Genomic DNA, 22,710 nt, shown 5'->3' with positions numbered 1-22,710 from the left:
CAGATATTTACCGCCATCGCGGTTATGTTTATAGCCATCTATCAGTGGGTAATTGAATGTTGGATCGATTATCAAGCAGCACAGATTGCTGTACCAGCTCGTTAGTTGGCGTATTCAAGCAATTATCACTCTTTACCTAGACCTTATCACATATAAAAGTTTTTTTTTTATCAAAATGGAATATTGTAATTCCTTTATATGTCAATTCCTTCAAAAATGTATTAATGTTTTAGTTATTACCGAAAAAATGTAATCATCATTTAAACAAACCTAAGTTTTAAAACCTAGAGGTAGTAAAATTCTAAAGAAAAATTGTATTGTGTAGAAATAATTACTAGTTTACTAACAGTGGAAGTTATGCAATATAACAATAAGTATTTAGAAACATTGTATTATAAGATGTATGCTATAAAGGAAAATTATACAAATTTCTTTAATGAAATCGGATTGATATTTTACTCTAAGATACTTACCAATCATTAGTTAATATTTAGTTGTTGTTTCTTCTCATTATTGTTACTATCCTCCATCATAAGATAGTTTTGTAAAAAATTCTGGATGTACGTTCACCTCTAAATGTATGCGAAAAGGGAGAGGGTAACACAAACCCTAGTTTTTTCTGCCAAGCTAGCAACAAATGAGTTTGTTAATGTAATATTCGGGCATCTCTTTTACTCGCAATCTCTTTTGTACTGTAAAAACATCAAATACTATAGCAGCTTTTAGTCTGTAATCATTGAAATACACTCGCCGCAGCAAACCTGCAGACTACGCAAATGTATATTTGCCTTATTTGATTTTCACAAATCTATTTTAATAACATTAAATTTAACGATCAATTTAACGAAATCCTAGGTTTGCTAGACGGAGAGGGTAGTAAAGTGTGAATAAATAGCTTAGTATAAAATTAATAAGTTTGATTAAAATATGTCCATAAGCAAGTAAACTACAAATCATTTACTTATTCCCTATAGAAATAACATGGGAATTTAAGATTTTTTTATTACCTAACTCCGTAACCGTTAGGCATAAAACAACACTTCAATAAAGAAAATTATTTATTTTTTAAACTCTAAAAAATGGTTTGTTAAGACGTTATATATTAAATGAATTCAACGGATGGTGTTTTTGGGATCTGAGGACATCAAAACGAAAAAGTAAATCGGCCCCAGGTTTAGGTCTTAGCATGACACCTATGGTAATATCTTTTTCCCTACATCGGAAATTCGCTAAAACCTATAAAACTAAGAATAACCTTTAATAAAAAAAAACACTTCTCAGAACTTAATGACAAATCATCCAAAGTAATGAGTATAATGGTTTATAACCGTATATTGTAATGTACTTCCTAGGCTTTAATGTGCTTCTAATACATTATACTTAAAAAATAATGTTTAAGTTAATATTAACGATTAACAGGCCAGTGATTTAATTTCTTCAGCTGATTTATAAAAGTAATATTAATAGGCCTATTATTTAAATACCATTTAACTCATATAAATTACTGTAGGAATTTTATATTTTATTCAGTTGTTATTTTTAAAACAAATTATGATTAGTTTCAATAGCTCATTTTGAGTGAAATTATCCTATGGACATTGGTTATAAAAGAGGTATCCGCCCAATCAGCGACAATATTCACAGTCAAGAGGTGTGGTGAACGCTTGTATATTACATTAGGAAACTCATTTGTGTCCAACACTGGCCACAAACACTACTTTTCTTGTTATTCCTCGGACATTTCGATTCAGTGGTTCCAATTTTCTTTGTGTTACTTATTTTAATAAGTTGAATAGCAGAGTACCCGTTATTCGTCAGGGTTGGCGTATAAGTATAAAATGGTTATGGCAGTCATACTCGTGCTTTGAATTTGCAATGCGAGAGGAGATGTACGTTATAAGATAATTTGGTTTACTATAATTTACTGTATACTATTATAGCACATCTACCATAGCCATAATGTTTTACCACTGCACCTAAACAATAGAAAAAAGTAAAGTTCTCACAGCTTTTTGTTGCTGCTTGGTTCAAATTAGCTGCTATCATTAATTCAAAAAGAATTAATAGTGCTGTAGGTAAACCTTATAACCTTTTAATGCAATTGAATTCATAGAACCAACTTGTGTAGTTGAAACATCTGGAAAAATCCTTGAATTCTTTTTGAATAAAAAACCTACTCCTAAGGTTAACATGGAAATTCTAGAGCCACCGGGGTGGAGCTCGGAAGGATCTTTGAGATAAGTATATGTCTATATGTTAATCGGGAATGTGAGCTATTATCATGTCAAATTTTAACCCAATCCGACAAGTAACCAACAACCAATACATCAAACAAACAACCAATCACAAAAACTTTCACGTTTATTATATTAGTACAATAATGCTATAGCCTCAAATAAAAGCTCTCAACTCTTAGAATAACGCAAGGAAGAATCTGGTCTTTGTAAATATGTTCAGCTGAAAGCATCTCAGACTTACCCTCAAACAAATATTGACCACTTTGAAAAAGAAAGAACTTAGTAATGTATTAACATTTTATATAAAATCAGTACAACTGAAAACTATATTATTTGTTATTTTGATGAGTATTCAAACACATACCTAAATATAGCTTACATAAAACTTTAGAAAATCCCACTTACAAAGAGCCATAACAAATCTGGAATGTTGACTCACATAAGTTTCAACATTAAAGGAAAATCGATAAACTGATAATAGAGGAATTCATTTAGCAAAGACTCAGGTGCCTCGACAGAGGAGATTATCAATTTCTGTTGGAGTTAACCATTTCCAAGAATTAAAAAATAAAACATTATCCTTCTTGTTTTATAAATATTGGATGTTAACAGTTTTTAAATAACAAACTTAACTTACCCAGAAAGTAGAAAATATAAATATATCCTTCTATTTGGGCGTTGTAACAAAGTCCATTTTGTTTTGTCATAATGCTGTTTTGACATAATGAGCTATGATGTGGATGGCATAGTCCCAAATGTCTCATACTCTATACTGTCTATCTTATTCAAACTCATTCAAAGATTAAGTTCTATCATTTATACTCTTAATACTTTACTTCGATAATGAAATATCCAAATCACATAGAATATGTTAAGTAAGTAATGCTAAGCTAATGTGTTCAAAATAACTAAATTAACTTATACAAATAACATATCATTGGTAATAGTATGTGTTCTTTAATAGATTTAAAGGATTTTTTCGGTTATTTTATGTTCATGTGTAGAACCTGCGATCCGATTACAGAGCGAATCAGAGAGCAGTATTTAGATTTTGGTCACAGGTACTACTTTTATACTTTGTTAACATGGAAAGGAAACTAGATTAAAAATTATAAATTCTACAATTAGTATTTTAGATCCAATTTTTAGAGAATGCAATGAATAAAAAAAATTAGACAACCTAAAACATTTTATTTCACCAAAAAGTGATCAAGGAAAAAAGCTTGTTATGCGGCCAGAGGAAAAAAGCTAGCAATAAGTAAGGCTAAGATTTTGTAGCTTATTTTTTTTGTTTTAGTTACGTTCAGGTACTTTAAAATTGACAAATAACCGTGCACCTTACTTTGCAGCATTGGTTACCCATACCACAAAGACAATTAAGATAAATTTGTGGTTGTGTAAAGGAAACTAGAGGGTAAAATGAAATTCGGCGCCAAGCAGGTGAAGGCCCGGCTTCATTAGGAACCACCGAGATATTTCTCTTTCCTAATTATTTCCGCTGTTTTTGAAATTGAATCTTCCCAAGAAAACACGCTTTAATCTATGTTAAGTTCCATATGTTTTGAAATTAATGATGCTTACATATTAATAAACAGGTTTTTGTTTTCTGTTAAGATCTCATTCAGTAATCCATTAAACTTTCAGATAAATGAGGACTGACAATATTCATATTCTTATTCCAATAAACTTCTTATTATTTAAGCAGTGATATATTTAGCGCTTGAGAGGAAGAGCTTCTCCTTTATTTGAGTTTCAATGTACAATGAACCAGACGGCCTGAAAATGTTGCATCCAGCAATACATTGAAAGCTTTAACATATCTACACATTCTTGCCACCAAAACCGATTGTATGTAACCTATGTATTATCTCTTAAACAAATGTTTGCAAAAAACGTTTAGAAATTGTCTAAGTTTATAAAGGCCAAATGATTAAAACATTTAAGTAGTACAGGGACGAAAGTAGTTCTGAAAACCTGGTGTATCAGAGAAACACTTAATAAAGATGCTTTATTTATTTATGTATTACTTCCATGAATAAAATGTTTACACTGTGAGTTACAAGCAAGGACAAAGATAGTTATTCATGTTGCACATGAACTAACAAACTGTGTGGATATCTGTGTTTCCATTAAGAAAGGTAGAACCAATCAGAAATTGTAATGGGATTTTATGTTTGCGAGTCGCGTTGGTTGTGACGGAAGGCAGTAAAAGATTGAGACTGAATGACAAATAACTTCGTGAGATTGAAATATTACCCTGTGTGCTTTAGATTTGTACTCACATTAAATGTTTCGTAGTAACACGGCCACGTATTTAATTGAATTTGATGGTAAATTAAACTCAACTATCTGTTGAAAATGTGTTTTAATGAAAACTGTTTTACCAAACATATTTTCATAGTATATTTCCAAGGATCCTCTAGGCAGTTATTACTCATCACAATTCACATTTAGTATTTTTTTCGATTCAACATTGGTATACTAGACAACATCACAACTAATAATAACGATATATACATCACCTGCTGTTAAATTAGAATTGTTGTGTGACGATTTCGATAAAAACATAAAGTTATTATCACCACACAAACAATTAACGCTATCCAATCTTAAGCAGTTTTGAAGATTGAATTTAATTAATAGTTGGTTATTACCAAGATCTAAAAAAAAATATTTCAGCGTGGTCCTATGTATATAGGTCCGTATTGTCTAAATTACTCAACAGAATCCAAGAGAAATGGGTGAAAAGCACCCTGGTATGGAAACACAATACACTTGAACCATCCTTTCAAAGCCACGTTTGCTTACAAATGAGCGAGTTTCTCTGCTATAAATGTGTTCTGGCCTGTTTCATACAGAAATACTCTTGCACTTTTGACAATGCTATAAGGTATAAAATAAGAATTTAAACTTATTTTATTTTCAAATATTCCAATATTATATAATACTAGCTGTTACACGCTTCGCCCCGTTTGACTTCTTAAGTATAATTAGAACTATTGATTTCCGTACCGGGTTGGGTGTCATTTCATTTGGCTTTTCATGGTTACTTCAAAAAAGAACATAAGATTATTAAGCTGTCAGGACAGAGCCCTAGGAGAGTATTAAAGTAAAATATTACTATCTCCAATAAGCCTGTGGATATATTGGCTCTATTCATGGAAATTTTCAGCTTAATTGGTGAAGTAGTTTTCACGTTGTTGACTTAATCCAAACATTCATATCATATTCAGACACTTAAATAACTCTCCTCTAGTTCCATCCAGGCCATTGACTTGATCAGCAATGCACTAATATTAACACACAATTATGTCGGTATTATAAAGAAGATATATTAAATAATTCTATGTACAAATGACGTGGCGTAGAAAACGGGGAAAATAATGTGTTTTACCACAAGTTAATCATAATCGTGTGTGAAATAATTGTATAATTAATTTTTAACAAACTGTATCAGTCATAATTTATATTAGCTGTAAGTTGGTAACTAAATGGCCATTTATGTGCTGGGTTGTTTACTTAGTGCAAACTGATGAAAAATATCAACTTACATAAAACATTTACATATTTTCTATTAGATATTTTAAACAACAGTATTTTATTTTATTTTATGTTTAGTAAAACCCCGACTAAAAACTTTGAACCAAAGGAAAATGTAATAATTGACCCATGTTCAATTAACAATGTACACATAATCCATGTGCCCCGGTAGGCCTACCACATCTCAGGCCACCGTCTCATAGTGTAAAATCTCATTTTTAGCATATTTAGTTTACTGGCCTTTGTAAAATTTAAAATCGATATACTACAACCCATTCATAAATGTATTTTTTTACTCTTCCCTCCATGGAACGTACTTTGGTGACTTCAATATTATGACTTTAAATTAAATATAATCATATTTTAAGTTGATTTTTTTGTTTTGCCACCCTTGTAAACATTAAAAACCATAATGCCATATACAGTGTGTAAATTAAGTATGGAAACAAATCTGTATTTTTTAAACCAAAATAGATAGAAATATTGGGTTTGTGGCATTGACTGTTAACCAAGGTTCCGCAATTTTTTGCATCAGAAAAAAATTTTCACCCCCTCAGGGGGGGTAGGGGTAGGGGGTAACTTAATTTTTTTAAATAGCAACCCCTATTGAGTGACCTCTCATTTTGAAGGGTTTGTCAAAAGAAATACAATGCCGTAAACCTGAGGTCGATATCTTACCCCTAACCAGAATGGCGGCCATTTTAAATTTCGAGATGGGCAAACGAAATCCAGTGTGGATACCCATAATTTACCTTTTAAATGGGTTACATTGGGTAAGCCGAACTCCAGATACCATTATTAGATTGAAAAGTGGATGTTTTTATCGTATTCAAAATTTTGCCCCAGCCCCCAAAATAGGGGATTTTGGGGGCAGCCCCAAATTTTTAAACCCAAACCCCTATTGAGTGACCCCTCGTTTTGAAGGGTTTGTCAAGACAAAAGCAGTCTTGACGGATTTTTTATCATTCTGCACGGGGCTGGGGCAAAATTTTGAATACGATAAAAACATCCACTTTTCAATCTAATAATGGTATCTGGAGTTCGGCTTACCCAATGTAACCCATTTAAAAGGTAAATTATGGGTATCCACACTGGATTTCGTTTGCCCATCTCGAAATTTAAAATGGCCGCCATTCTGGTTAGGGGTAAGATATCGACCTCAGGTTTACGGCATTGTATTTCTTTTGACAAACCCTTCAAAATGAGAGGTCACTCAATAGGGGTTGCTATTTAAAAAAATTAAGTTACCCCCTACCCCTACCCCCCCTGAGGGGGTGAAAAATTTTTTCTGATGCAAAAAATTGCGGAACCTTGGTTAACAGTCAATGCCACAAACCAAATATTTCTATCTATTTTGGTTTAAAAAATACAGATTTGTTTCCATACTTAATTTACACACTGTATAGCAATAATGTTTAACAGATTTTTTTGTGGAGCACTTATTATTTTAATTGGAACGCTTTAATATCAGGTACTTTCCGAGTCAGATTTCGGTAGACTTTTTGTGTTGTGTGTGGAGGTATTAAAAGTTGAGAAATCCTTTGAACATTTTTTTAACCTCCACTATATACAGTACTGTATATAGTAAATACACAAGTATTTATCTTTTACTGGACTAATATATAAATACTTCAGATAAAGTCGTTCATGCTTATTACAAGGATCCATGAGGTAAAACGATATCCAACAAATCTTTAGTTTCTCGCTCACGTAACATTTGATCCAGTTTGGTTTTGAGCTGGAAGTAATAAATCACGAAATTATTCTCAACCTTGCTCCAGTAGTTTTATGATCTTCACATAGAAGTGTTGGTTCACGATAAACAATCTTTTGAAGGAGTGCAAACCTCATACAGTATAATAAATTTGTAATAGTGTCGCAAGGAGTTGGTAGTTCTTTTATAGAGTAACCTTAAAATTTGTGGTTAGGATTTTATAAAGTGACACTTATATTTATTTATTGAGCGGAGCGAGCGAAGCGAGCGAAGCTCTTATACGTCGACTTTTATGCATTTCGTAATACGCAAACTCCTCCTAGACGGCTGAATCAATCGTTTTCAAATTTTGCATGGTGATAAAGACCATATCGGTGAGTGCCAACATCTATATGGCGTTAAAAAAGTCTCTCAGGAATCCGTAGAAAAATGAAACTGAAAATCACATTTTTTTAACATTAGTCTTATGGGTTGCTAGGTAACCATGTTGGCTGAATTAAATAACAAGTAAAAAGTAAACAAAAGATTTGAAGTTTTAGCATGTGCTCATAATAAGCCAACTACCCACAGTATACTAGGAAATTACAAATACAGTACAAAAGGAAAAACATCACTTGTTAATATTGAGCAAAGATTATACTTAAGATTACTCGATACATTGTAGTCAAGGGTAGCAGTGCGAAGTCTAGGATCTGTTTATTCATTAAATGTTGAATTCATTAGGGTATCTGCAATCCTAAAATGCTATTGGAAGGGAAGGAAACAGGTCCGTGACGTAGGAAGTAGTGAAGGAAGTAGTATAGGCAATCATAAAATGCTATGGGAATAGAGGGAAACAGGTCCGTGACGTAGGAAGTGATGAAGGAAGTAGTAAATGCGAGCAGTCCGGAGTGTGGGGACTGTTTATGACGATAAGATTAGGGTATCTGCAATCCTAAAATGCTATGGGAAGGGTGGAAAACAGGTCCGCGACGTAGGAAGTGGTGAAGGAAGTAGTCAAGGCGAGTAGTCCGGAGTGCGGGAACTGTTTATGACGATTAGAATAAGGTATCTGCAATCTTTAAGTGCAATAGGAAGGGAGGGAAACAGGTCCGCGACGTAGGAAGTGGTGAAGGAAGTAGTCAAGGCGAGCTGTCAGGAGTGAGGGAACTGTTTATGGCGATTAGATAAGGGTATGGGCAATCCTAAAATGCTATGGGAAGGGAGGGAAACAGGTCCGTGACGTAAGAAGTGGTGAAGGAAGTAGTCAAGGCGAGCTGTCTGGAGCGTGGGAACTGTTTATGATGATTAGATTAAGGTATTTGCAATCCTAAAATGCTATGGAAAGGGAGGAAAATAGGTCCGCGACGTAGGAAGTGGTGAAGGAAGTAGTCTAGGCGAGTTGTCCGGAGTGTTGGAAATGTTTATGACAATTAGATTAAGGTATCAGCAAACCTAAAATGCTACGGGAAGGGAGGAAAACAGGTCCGCGACGTAGGAAGTGATGAAGGAAGTAGTCAAGGTGAGCTGTCCGGAGTGTGGGGACTGTTTATGACGATTAGATTAAGGTATCTGCAATCTTTAAGTGCAATAGGAAGGGAGGGAAACAGGTCCGCGACGTAGGAAGTGGTGAAGGAAGTAGTCAAGGCGAGCTGTCAGGAGTGAGGGAACTGTTTATGGCGATTAGATAAGGGTATGGGAGTAGTATAGGGAGGGTGCATTTGGGGCAACAGGTGTTGCCCCCCGCAAAGCCATACCTTGTTTATTGTTTACAATCCTTGACCCCTGACCTCCAGTAATCAGCCGATAGCGCCAATCAAACGTTTAACCCCAATTGACCCCAATTAAAAAACAATTAGATAAAAGATATCGCATTCCGGCGTTATCCGTTATCGGGTATTCCCCGACCCGCGGGTCGCCGCGTCTGTTTACATCGTCCGCCATTGTTGTTTACACTTCTTTATCTCCATTTGCGCGCGTGATCAAGTCTGTCGATGTGTGCTAACAGCTATACGCGCTCTATCTGTTGGTAAAACAGTGAACTAGATGAAATACTAGATTTTTGTAATTTTTGTGATTTAAAAGTGTAGCAAAAAAAGAAGTCATGCTGCCTCAATGGGATTTTTTTAGTTTCCCTAACACTCACTATTTACAAAGCTAAGACGTTACCACTGAGCCAGCATGACTTCTACAGACTGCCTTGTATTTTATGTCATATAGCTAACCTAATAAATTCAGTCTTAGTGTGGCCATCGATCTAGTACAATGTCTGGACCTAATCAAGAACAGCCAAATTCATCTCTTGGCTCTTCAAATGCCAACAGAGCCAACCTTACTTTGGATTTTTCCAGACCACATCAACGCAATTATGAACGCATGGCTGGAGATAGGAATCGTGAACAGAGTGGGTTCGTGTCATCATCTACTTGGACGACTGGAGATGACAGATGGTACAAAGCTCAATCTAGCGATGCTAGCTCAAACGTTGTTAATCGTCCAATCCAAGTTTCAAAAGTAACTAACAGCCAGAGTGATATAGTTGAAAACCAATTGAGGATTTTGTTTGGTTAGACAGAATTCATGGTATAAAAGCCATGTTTCAAGTTTGTATGCTTTCAGTCTACTTTGTCTACTGTGTGGAAATGTCTATAACAGTAAATATGGAATTTCACGAAGAATTTATTATAACAAATGATATGAAAATTCAATTCAAAAATGACCAATTGGAAACAAAAATAATCATTAGTGTATACACACCAAATGGGAGAGAAAGCGTTTCGCTGGATGTTGACAAGTGGACAGAATTTAAGAAATCAATCAGTGATGTGGATCAAGAGTTTTACAGAAGATTTAATCACCAGCCAGCATCAATGGATGCCTCATTAGTCACATCTATAACTCCACCATCACCCCAGAAATCTTCTATTGATACTTTTAATGTGCGGAACGAGGATCTTGTAAAATCAGGATTCTACAGGACAAAATGTTATGAACAAGTAATATGTTGTGAGTGTGGTTGGCAGTCGAGCAGTGAAAGATTATCATTACGATAATTGAACTTTCTTCATAAAGTATTAAATCCCAAGTGTAAAATGAGTGAATATGCTGAAGATGACTATATAAACTATTTTAACCACAAAAAGTCTATTGAAAATACTGAAAATATAATGACAGAAAAGTTTATTATATGGCCAAAATTATATCCGAGTATTGAAGATATGATTAAAACTGCATCCAGTTTCATGCATCAAGTGTGGTGTTGTCTTCGATCATTTGGGTCTTGATGACAAGCCTGCAGAAGAACACCAGAAGGTTTCACCAGATTGTAAATTTGAATAATAAAATGTAAAACCCGATTATATTGTTTTTTAAGTTATCCTCTTATACTCTTTAAGATGTTAATATCACTTATCAACTATAACACAAAATTTGCTTTTTGCAATCCCACTAAAAAACCAAGAGTGGACCTGAAATGGTGCTGAGTGGACCAGTGTCCACCCAGTGGACCAATCATCTTATTTAGATTGGCTAGCTTAAATGCCATACTTGTAATAATGGAGTTTTTTTTCTTAGACTAAATAAATAAGCTCTATATTAATGACTAGCAGAGTACCCGTCCTTCGTACGGGGTTGGCATATAAGTATCAAATGCTTATAGCAGTTATGAGTGAGGACATGGTTTAAGAAATTTCGGTTCTTTTTGAAGTTCGTTCGCTACGCTCACTCACCTTTGGGTTGGAGCTCGTTCGCTGCGCTCACTTTCCTTCAGGTTAGCTCGTTCGCTACGCTCACTTGCCTTCAGGTTAGCTCGTTCGCTACGCTCACTCGCCTCCAGGTTGAAGTTCGTTCGCTACGCTCACTCACCTTTTGCTGTTGTCATAAATGTAAAAGAAATAATAGTGCTAGTGCTGCACCCTGTTGGTAATCCTTGTAACTTTTAATGCTATTGAACATCATAGAACATAACCAACTTGTTTAATTGAAACAGCTGTTAAGATTCATTAATTCCATTTCTCATAAGGTTAACATGGGAAACTCCAGAGCCACTGGGGCGGAGCCCCGAAGGATTTTTTGGGATAAAAATATGCCTATATGTTAATCGGGAATGTGAGCTATCATCATGCCAAATTTCAGCCCGATCCGACCAGTAGTTTTTGAGATTAGCTCATACAAACACACACACAGACACCACCTCTTCTTTATAATAGTATAGATGTACCTAACAGGAGTCAGAAATAATTTAGTGCAGGAAGTATATTAAAGAATAATACGTTTGTGGGAATGATGTGGCCACACTAGATCTGACTAGATTTGTAAAAGATATACTAATGAGCCGTTTACTACCATACTACTTCGGGTGATTATTAAACTTGGTAAATAGTATAAAAATACAAAAATCTGTAGTAGTCTAATTCAAAACCATCTATATTTTTTTTTAACCACAAACTAAAGAAAGAGAAAGAAAGTTTATGTTCAATATGACGATAAACTTAAAGATAAGGAGCCAGTTGATAGATATATTGTGTGACCTCAAACTGGTCACTGTTTCATCTCTACACTTTCTAGTTAAAATACAATACTATAGATGAAACAAACTGTCTTAGGCAATACTGAGTAATCGTTATTTTTTGTATTTTAATCATTTTATATATATGGTACTTGTTGTGAATCAAGATGTGACAGTTATTGTGAAATAAAGAGTGCAGACCAATTTACAGGAACATTAAAAGGTAATAATTTCCAATTTATTGTGACAATCTTTGAAAGGATTTTATACCTAGTAATGAATTAATAGATAATGACACACATAAAATGTAGAGAGTTTGAATTAATTGGCTAAGAATAAAAATAATAATATAACCAATAGGCATGTTAAGTGTTCATTTTTGATCAACTTAATTTAATACGCACATGGATGGTTTTAAAATACTGATAGTGATACTTAAACATATTATATAGACTAAATATTTGTTTAAAAACGCATTCTTATACGAGACTTTTGAATTATTATTAACTAGGTGAAACCCGTCAATAACCCGTTAATCCCATTATCGATGGATGCTTTAAATGTTTACGATAATTCTTCTAACTACGATAAAAAGGGTAAAAATATCAGTCCTTTTTATTGGTTTTTAAAAATGTTAAATTTAAGTCGAATTAACAAGATTTTACATGAGTGAAGCTGTATCATACTATACGTTTTCAAATAGGAAATTTAAAGACCATTTTATTGATGTCCAAGATTTTAAATGCCGTAGTATAAAAATACTATTTTTTGTAAACACTTATCACTGGAATATTTAGTGATATTCCAGTACTTAAAGGATAAATTAATATAGAATTTAACATGGCATTCAAATACCTACTGTTTTAGTTTAGTATGTACTACTGTTTTCATTTGTAGTGCAGTAGGAATAATGGAAAATATACCTTAAGGTGAAACTAATTGCAACACAAATTATTCTTGCTGGGAATGGTGGGTATTATGCTTCTAATCAACACACTAAAAATATACACCCTACCATCTATAAAAAAGTTAAACAATTTTAACTTTAGTAAAACTATCTTTTTGGGTATCAAATTATAGAAAATTTAATACTGAAAAATATTTTGATAGTGGTTATAAGCACTATTTAGAAATACAATCGTAGTATAAAAAATATATTCGCCACAGCAAACCTACCGAATATGCAAATTTCCATTTGTCTGAATCGATTTTCAATTAAATCTACTTAGGCTAAATTACATCAGGTTTAACGAGTACCTAGTTTTTCTGCCTAAAGGAAACTAATAAAGTGGGTTTTTAGTAAAATATACCAAGTTTTTTTTTTCAAAATATATCAATAAAGAATGACACTACAACATTCTATAATATTCCCCATGAGAATAATATGGGAATTTAAAATGTATTTTTTTTTTCTCTGTTACCAATAACCGTATGAGAACACTTTTATATACAAAATTATTTGTTAAGCTCTTTAAAAAGGGTGTACGGATAAATAGGGAAATTTTGTGTTTTGAGGGTCAAAAATTAGAAAGCCCAATATTTACCTCATAAAACCCCCCGTAAAACTCTGTTCCCAAGGTCCGATTATTCTGGTTTGCAAACTTATCCAAGTTTATCTCACTTTACACCTTTAAACTAAGTTTCATCAAAATCAGACACAAACTATTCAAGTTATCGCTTTTACGAATACACATATAAATCAATTATATACAAATTTTAATAAATGGTGTTTTTGGCCTCTGGGGACATCAAAACGAAAAAGTTAATTGTTCAACAAGGGCCTATGTTTTACCATTCCACCTACGGTAATAGCTACTTGTCTATTGGGAAATTCGCTGGGAATTTAAAATGTATTTTTTTTTATTTTCTCTGTTACCAATAACCGTATGAGAACACTTTTATATACAAAATTATTTGTTAAGCTCTTTAAAAAGGTACACGGATAAATATGGAAATTTTGTGTTTTGAGGGTCAAAAATTAGAAAGCCCAATATTTACCTCATAAAACCCCCCGTAAAACTCTGTTCCCAAGGTCCGATTATTCTGGTTTGCAAACTTATTCAAGTTTATCTCACTTTACACCTTTAAACTAAGTTTCATCAAAATCAGACACAAACTATTCAAGTTATCGCTTTTACGAATACACATATAAATCAATTATATACAAATTTTAATAAATGGTGTTTTTGGCCTCTGGGGACATCAAAACGAAAAAGTTAATTGTTCAACAAGGGCCTATGTTTTACCATTCCACCTACGGTAATAGCTACTTGTCTATTGGGAAATTCGCTGGGAATTTAAAATGTTTTTTTTTTTATTTTCTCTGTTACCAATAACCGTATGAGAACACTTTTATATACAAAATTATTTGTTAAGCTCTTTAAAAAGGTACACGGATAAATATGGAAATTTTGTGTTTTGAGGGTCAAAAATTAGAAAGCCCAATATTTACCTCATAAAACCCCCCGTAAAACTCTGTTCCCAAGGTCCGATTATTCTGGTTTGCAAACTTATTCAAGTTTATCTCACTTTACACCTTTAAACTAAGTTTCATCAAAATCAGACACAAACTATTCAAGTTATCGCTTTTACGAATACACATATAAATCAATTATATACAAATTTTAATAAATGGTGTTTTTGGCCTCTGGGGACATCAAAACGAAAAAGTTAATTGTTCAACAAGGGCCTATGTTTTACCATTCCACCTACGATAATAGCTACTTGTCTATTGGGAAATTCGCTAAAACGGAAAGCATATCCAATATTGTCTAAGATGAAATATGTAGTGTAGCTTAATTTTAAGAATAACGACTCTACTGACTTTATTATTTGTAAAGCAAAAACCATTCACCGATGTAGTTATTCTGTTTCAAAAATTGTATGAAAATTTGTAGGCCTTTAAATACTTTAATTCAAAACTAATAATACTTTGAATAGCAAACTCAATAACCAAAAGCAACTGAATATTTTTATTATGATGCTAAGTTGAAGATAAAGCAGAGCTAATCACATAAACATGAACTGACCGCTGTCTTATCATTAGCCACTGCCACTTTTCTGACCAAACATGAAATTGAGTACTAATAAAGTGTTATTACTTATCATGTTTGTGTTCAACCTCAAATCTTATGTGTGGTGAATCGTAGGAGAATATGACATTCGTAACGAAACATGGTCTAGTATAACTCAATTTCTAAGGGTATTGTAAGGTAACAAACATTTTATACTAACATATATCTATATCCAAGAGCATTACAATTCTATTGAAAAATACATTACACTAAGTAACACATAAGTTTAATAAAACACTCACACAAAAGTGATATTTTACATCCTTTACTCTGAGGTGTTCCTGAAACAAATCTTTTATCCACTACCACTGATTACTGTTTTAGATAAATTGATGCTAAAACAAACATTTAAAATGGTCATTTATGTAGCCTTCTGAGATCTTAAAACTATTTATATAAAACAAATAAACACTGGTGGTGGTGTTGTAAATATTAACTTAAAACATGTTGTTTATTTAGAATCAACTTTCAAACATGAATTAAAGTCATTAACATAACTGTGTGAGATGTTTTAATATAATCGTATATATTTAAATTTGACTTATAAATCGATTTTTTGGTTATTAACCCGAGATGACTTACATGATGGTTGAAACATATGGTTGGTAATACAATTTTAGTTAAACGTGTAATTAACAGGTGTTGGCAGTATTTACCGCCACCGTAACCCGTAACTCATACACCTCTTTCTATGAACAGCCTGAATAATTTTCCAATCTCGTCTGTTTCCTATATTCAGTGTCTGGTATGTTCAATTGTTTTGATAAATTGCTACCTTCTAAATTAATTTTTATCCTCATAAATTGATATTGAAACCTATTCTATCTTATGTGGTTAGGCAATAGTTTTAAATAGTGTTATTTAATTTTATGATAGAACTCAAATGTTGATGAAAACAGTTTTCTAACCAATAAAACACAGTTGTAGTAAGATCAAAATGTTTCACACAAATAAGAGGTTAGTCACCTTTTCAAAACCTCTTGACACTACATATTACTTTTCTGACTATGAAGATAGGAGATGCACCAGTTTGTTGGATAGAGATCGTTTTAAGCGAAGGATTAGTCAAGTTGAAATTGTTTTACAAAACTCTCTCATGCTTAAGGCACATCATATTAGTCATTGCTCTCTTGATGATCATTCTATGTGTTATAAATTCTTGGTAAAAATAGGAAACTAACTCATCTGTTATGCACAGTGTAATACGCACTAACTTGCCAATTGGTGTCTAAGCAATCTAACATTAATTTACATGAACAGTCCTGCAGGGAGGTGGATGACGTTAAATGAGAGGAAACTCAAATCTTCTTCTGCTAAACATCTTTCTGATAGAGACTTCATCAGGATCCTTAGCTAAAAGGATACCACTAAGTGCATTTATTGTGGAGTACAAATATTTGAAGTTAGTCATCAAAACCTTTTAAATACGCGCAGGTCTTAAATATTTTAAAGTGTGGATGTTTTTAGCTTCATATACACTACTACAGATTATAATGAAAATAGTTTCATAAGACAACAGGAGCGGATAAATATGGCATGATGTAACATGCTTGAAATTTTATAAGCATATTCCTAAAATGTGGTTCCACGCAACTATTAAAACGTCAAAAGTGTTTTCAAGAGTCTTTTAGACAATTTGATGTTTAGTGTGTCGTTGAACAGACCACTTCAAAACCTCCAAAGTTTATGCATTTGATAGTCCTATTCCAAAGTGGTCCTGATCTATTGTCACACATACAAGATTTTTTAACAAAACAAAAATATATATAAAAAACACATTTTGTTGATAAATACAACATCTAATTAAATTATTTAATTTTGCACAATTGCTGGAACAACATCAACGGATGCCTCTTTAATATAAGTGGAAAAGGTCTTGTCTAATTGAGATTTTGCAGAACATGATGCCAATAAAATTTTATATACTGTAACTGTGTTTGCATTAAATGAGATTTATATACCCTAATGAATTTTTTGACTAGTTCTACACAACAAAAAGAAATAAATATGTACCAAGTGGTCTGTGTATTTTGTTAGCCAAATAACATCTAGACTATGTGTTATATTAAATATGTCTACATCTACCCTGGATATGCCTATAGTGTCATAAATATGTTACAATCACAAGGAAAAATAATTTCAAGTTACTTTTTTTAACATTTAATTTTCACATCTACATTTTTTTTTCGTTTTGATCCTACTAGATCTTCTTATCTCCTGTTCATTTTTCTCATCTGCTGTATTAATATAAAAAACAAAAAAGGTTAGTTAATAAAATAACAAAAACAAAAAAGTAATTTGTGTAATTAGGTATCAGGTTATGAGTTTATATGTAATGAATGGCATTTTGTTATAAATAACAAATTGCTCCGAGTACTTTACAATCAAATTCTTCTATATGTAAAAATACTTGTTGCTACATTATCAAACTTAAAACTAACATATAAATTCATACAAAATGTATAAATGCAACTATTAAAATATATTTGTTTGTTGATAATGAAAGATGAATATTAAATTATTTATAAGATTAGTCTAGTTATATGATCAATATTAAAAGTGTTAGTAATTAGATGGCTTATATGCTTACTCATTAGAAAGCTTGTGTTTGCGATTTTAACCTCTTGTTATTTGTCTATACTTATTTTCAGAACCTCCGGTTATAATTAAAAAGGTAAAGCCCTCACCGACTCACTGACTGACTGACTGACTCACTCACTCATCACTAATTCTCTTACTTTCCATTTACCTAGGAGGCTGAAATTTGGTACACTGATTCTTTAGGCATTAAATAGGAAAACTAAGCTGTTTTTATTCTGATCGGACTCTCGGGCTCTGCCCCAGTGGCTCTGGAGTTTCCCATGTTAACCTTATGAGTACTCATATTTAAATGGAATTAATGAATCTTAACAGCTGTTTCAATTAAAACAAGTTGGTTCTGTTCTATGATGTTCAATAGCATTAAAGTTACAAGGATTACCAACAGGGTGCAGCACTATTATTTCTTTTACATTTATGACAACGGCTAAATTGCAACCAAAAGGTGAGTGAGCGTAGCGAACGAACTTCAACCTAGAGGCTAGTTAGCGTAGCGAACGAGCTAACCTGAAGGCAAGTGAGCGCGGCGAACGAGCTCCAACCTAAAAGTGAGTGAGCGTGGCGAACGAACTTCAACCTAAAAGTGATGAGTGAGCGTAGCGAACGAACTTCAACCAGGACATGATTGAGCCATGCGAACGAGCTCACTTAAAGTTAAACGGGGCAAAGCCTGCGGGTACAGCTAGTAGTTGATAAAACTGACAACTAGTTTAACTGGTAACTAAAAACTAGCTTTAAAAAGATCTTGATTTTATAAATATACTAGCAACAGTGCCCGTTGTGGTTAAATACAACGGTCTCTAGTAAAATAATAGTTAGTTATGAAATCCATACACCACTTTACTCACTAATATTAATGGTTCAGATTCAGCACATAACATTAGATAGTTAGATTATGCATACTGGTAAACCAATTATTGCCATCTATACAAATTATTGGTTTTTCTTTTCCGAGTCGGGTTCGCTCTTTTACCCAACCGATGTTCATAATTTTGGCCTTAAGCTAAAGGTGTGGACGTACTACAGATTTGCTATTAAGCCGATATTCATTTTGAGGTATATTTTAAAAGAATTTAATTTAGATTTTTTATTTTTCACTTCATTAAAGGTATATTCCAGCAGTTCTAATTACATTACCCTATATGTTTTGGTCTAAAAACCTTTATTGAAATACAAGCTTTCATTTGATCTATTGATTATTAAGATCGGACTACCTAAATCACACCGCTGAATCACGAATCAACAATAATTACAATCGTTTAAGTACTTATCTGCAATCAATGATACGTAAATTTATTTTTATTTTATTATTTTATTGTCTCAGTCTTAAAATACTTCACAGGCTTTCACTTGAAATATTGATAGTTTTAAACAGTTAAGTTTAAGATACTGTATCACTCAATCAGAAAATATAAATTGGATTACATCTTGGATATGGAATTTAGTTTTAGATATATTTTCTTAATTCTAATAACGTTATTTCTATTTGTTTTGACCTAAGAACCTTCTGTGAAATACCAGCTTCCATTTTATTTATTGATTATTAAGATTAGACGTACCTAAAACACCCAGCTAAATTACGTACAACACAAATTGCTCAAAAAATGTAGTTATTTATTATTGATTTATAGTTAAACGAGCTTGCTTGCAACCTCAACAGTAACTGTCGACTATGACGGGTTTCACCTAGTAAATCTTCAAAAAAATCTAACTTTTATGATTATTTGCAAATCTACGCAAATTAGGCTTTCCAATGATCTATTAATTAATAAAATCGGTTCAGTAGAACTGTAGATTTAATTGTACACACTTTAACAACATCATCTCTAATTCATTATTTTCTTACCACTATAAATTGGGAAGTTGCTTAACATTTTTGCAAATCACTTTGAAACGGAGAGGAAATCGACCAAATTGGAAAGTGATATTCTGAAAGAGAATAAAATTTGCTACAAATTACTCCCAGATATTTTTTTGAAAATACTCAATAAACTCAGCCTAAAGTTGGCTATAAATATAAGCTTGGAAATATAATCTTGGAAAAAATGAGTTTTAAATGTATTATTGTTTATTTTAGTTTTTCACCTCAAATATCTAATAAAATCAAACTTTCATAACTATTTGCAAATATACACAAATTAGGCTTTCCAACGACCAATTAAGTAACAAAATCGGTCCTATAGTCTAGATTTAGTTGCACAAAGTTTAACAAAAATATATCTAATTCAGTATTTTCTCACTACTATAAATTTGAAGATCACTTAGATTATTGTCAATAACTTTTAAATGATGGGTAAATCGACCAAAGTGGGTGGGATATTCTGAAAGAGAATAAAATTTACTGCAAACAACTACTATGCATTTCTTAAAGTATTTCTTATGGAAAACATGTTTTTAAAACACTTTTCACCATAAATCATAACAAAAACAAACTTTCATAATTATTTGCAAATCTACACGACTTAAGCTTTCCAACAACCTATCAATTATTATAATTGGTCCAGTAGAACTCTAGATTTAGTTGTACAAAGATTTTAAAAACTGAATTATATATAGAATAGAGAGATTTTTCCAATTCTAATATACATAGCCTAATTCTCATATACACAAGAAGTTTAATTAACATTAGCTTTGACTATTAATACAACTATATATTCCATCACAAGGTTTAATTTGTAGCTAGTACTTTTTATAAAAATTGTCATAGTTAATTTTAGCCACCTATAGAATTACATTACATCCATTGATTTAAATTGCTAAATTCCATCAAATACATAATCTTTTTTACCAAGACAAACTTAGGGAATGACTTATGATAAGTTATAGCAACTTAAATATATAGGATAAATGTCTACCAATACTTACGGTGGTGTTTTTTATAGATGTTTAAAAACTTCACCCTCCCTTTTTTTGTCGTACGTTTTTTTTGTACGATGTTGTTGTTTTTTGTTTGGATACTTTTTTCTAAAAAAATACAAAATAAGTTTATGTGATAGTATAATAGAATAAAAAAATCTAGACATACTTTTAGAAAGACATTTGCCTATAGTCAAATTAAAAAACTTTTTGCAGGAAAAATCTAGACATCCTGATAGAAAGATATTTGCCTGTAAATGTTTGAAACCCTTTATAAGTTAATATAGGTATGAAAATAAGCTCAAAATAAATTTAAACTTAAATACATGGGTCTTATGGAATGTCATGCTAGTAACAAAATATTAACAAAATAAAAAATAACAATTTGAATTACATGCTATTTTTACAGAATGGGTGAAAATAGAAAAATATTAGGCTACTTTTAGTCAAGTTTTCAACCACAGGGTGTGCTCTAGTCTTGGGTTTAAATGAAATATATTTGAGAATTATGAATGTAGGAATCGGCTATTTTTGTATAAGTAGGCTATATGAAACTGATTTGTTGGATATATTTCATGCCATTAAACATTTATATTAATATAGATTTTGTTACAGTTTTAATATAACTGTTTATTTTTTCATCATGTAATAATGATAAATCAAATGGATATATGATATAATGTGTATTTAATATTTTATTGTATAAAAACACTTAATTTTTTGACCTGAACTATGTCTATATTTACTTTATGTTAAGAATTATATCTAAAAAATACACAACACAGGTTTGTGAGAAATAAAAAAAAAAAATTTTAACATTATTTCTAAATAGCTAAGCTAAAAAATTTAAACTCACCCATCTTGAAGCAAAAAATTGTATCGGGCAAGAAAGCGAGTTAATAAAAACGTTTTAAAATGAACATCTGGTTGTATATATACTGCATTACATATTGACGTAAATAAATGATAATAGTACTTTTACTGCGCTAAGCTGCAATATGGATCATTACATAAGGTGGGTGCAGAGTTTATCTCAATATTGTCGACTAAAGCATCCACATGGAGTATCTTGGATAAACCATTTTATAATTGGTTCTGTATCAAATACACAGTGATAAATAATTATATTTGAAATCCATTATTGAGTAACAAAATTAAAAAGTTATATTTAATATCAAATAAACTTCAAAAATTATAAAAATGTTTACCAATTGCTTAAAACATCAAATGAGGTTATATTAATTAGCTCTCTATCTAAAGATAATCTAAAAAATGGACAACTATTTTTCCACTATATCCCTCCAACTAGCGGCACAAGTGTAATAGTTATAGTATATGGTTTCTGTAGTGGCAGCAACTCTGTTTTGCTTTATTAGACATAAAGTGAATCGAACATTTCAGTTACACCATATACACATCATAAAACTGCCATACACGGATGTTTTCAAAAATTAAGTGGTATTACATATGATCTAACTACAACAAGAACAAATCAAACAATTTTTACATGTTTGTGAATCAAAGAGCGACTTTAATAGTCGCCAACTTAAAACATGTTTTATTTACTAAAATATATATTTATTCATATGATAAATTATCTCATTTGAAAGTCCATGAAATTCTGCGCATTTTGTATGTAATTGTTTTAAATTACACTACTGGTGCTGAGTTTATCGGCTGATACTTTTCATGAATATTTATCTTACTAACTAAACCTCAATCTCGATTGACCATCAACACTAAAAGTCAAGTTTTAGTGAGATTTTACCTTATCAGTTAACATTATGATTATAAGGTATATACTTATATATAATACATAAAGGTGATTTCAACAAAACAACAGACAAATAATCTTATATATTAAATAAATTTGGTTTTTCTTATCCAAGTTCGTTTGGCTCTTCCGCCTGACCGATTTTCATGATTGAGGTCTCAAATTGAAGGTATGTACGCACAGATTTGCCATCAAGCATCGGCTTATATTTCTCTATCATCCTACTTGGCTTACATGTTAACGAAATTTGCTTCCATGTATTTCTTATGTGAGTTAAATTTGGCTTTTTCAAGTTCATTTGGCTCTTCTATCCGACCAATTTTCATGATTGAGGTCTCGAAATAAAGGCATGCACGTCAAGTTTACACATAAAGCATCAACAGATATTTACCTACTGTATTACTTAACCAAAACACGTAATTTGATTTACT

General features: G+C 32.0%; 1 long non-coding RNA gene across 1 annotated transcript; it reads right to left on the bottom strand.

Moving 5' to 3' along the window:
- Positions 1-17,219: 17,219 nt before the first annotated feature.
- Positions 17,220-21,397, bottom strand: LOC128985838 (uncharacterized). Its single transcript, XR_008490081.1, has 3 exons — positions 21,362-21,397; positions 20,515-20,613; positions 17,220-17,288 (listed from the first exon to the last, which is right to left on the bottom strand). It is a non-coding gene; the product is annotated as an uncharacterized LOC128985838 (long non-coding RNA).
- Between the last annotated feature and the right edge of the window lie 1,313 nt (positions 21,398-22,710).

The sequence above is a fragment of the Macrosteles quadrilineatus genome, unplaced genomic scaffold (genome assembly GCF_028750875.1).
Source record: "Macrosteles quadrilineatus isolate MER2022 unplaced genomic scaffold, UCM_ALF_1.0 Scaffold_2__2_contigs__length_208266976, whole genome shotgun sequence".
Classification (NCBI taxonomy): domain Eukaryota; kingdom Metazoa; phylum Arthropoda; class Insecta; order Hemiptera; family Cicadellidae; genus Macrosteles; species Macrosteles quadrilineatus.
The sequence above is the reverse complement of the archived record's forward strand: the minus strand, read 5'-3'. Positions and strand labels throughout refer to the sequence as shown.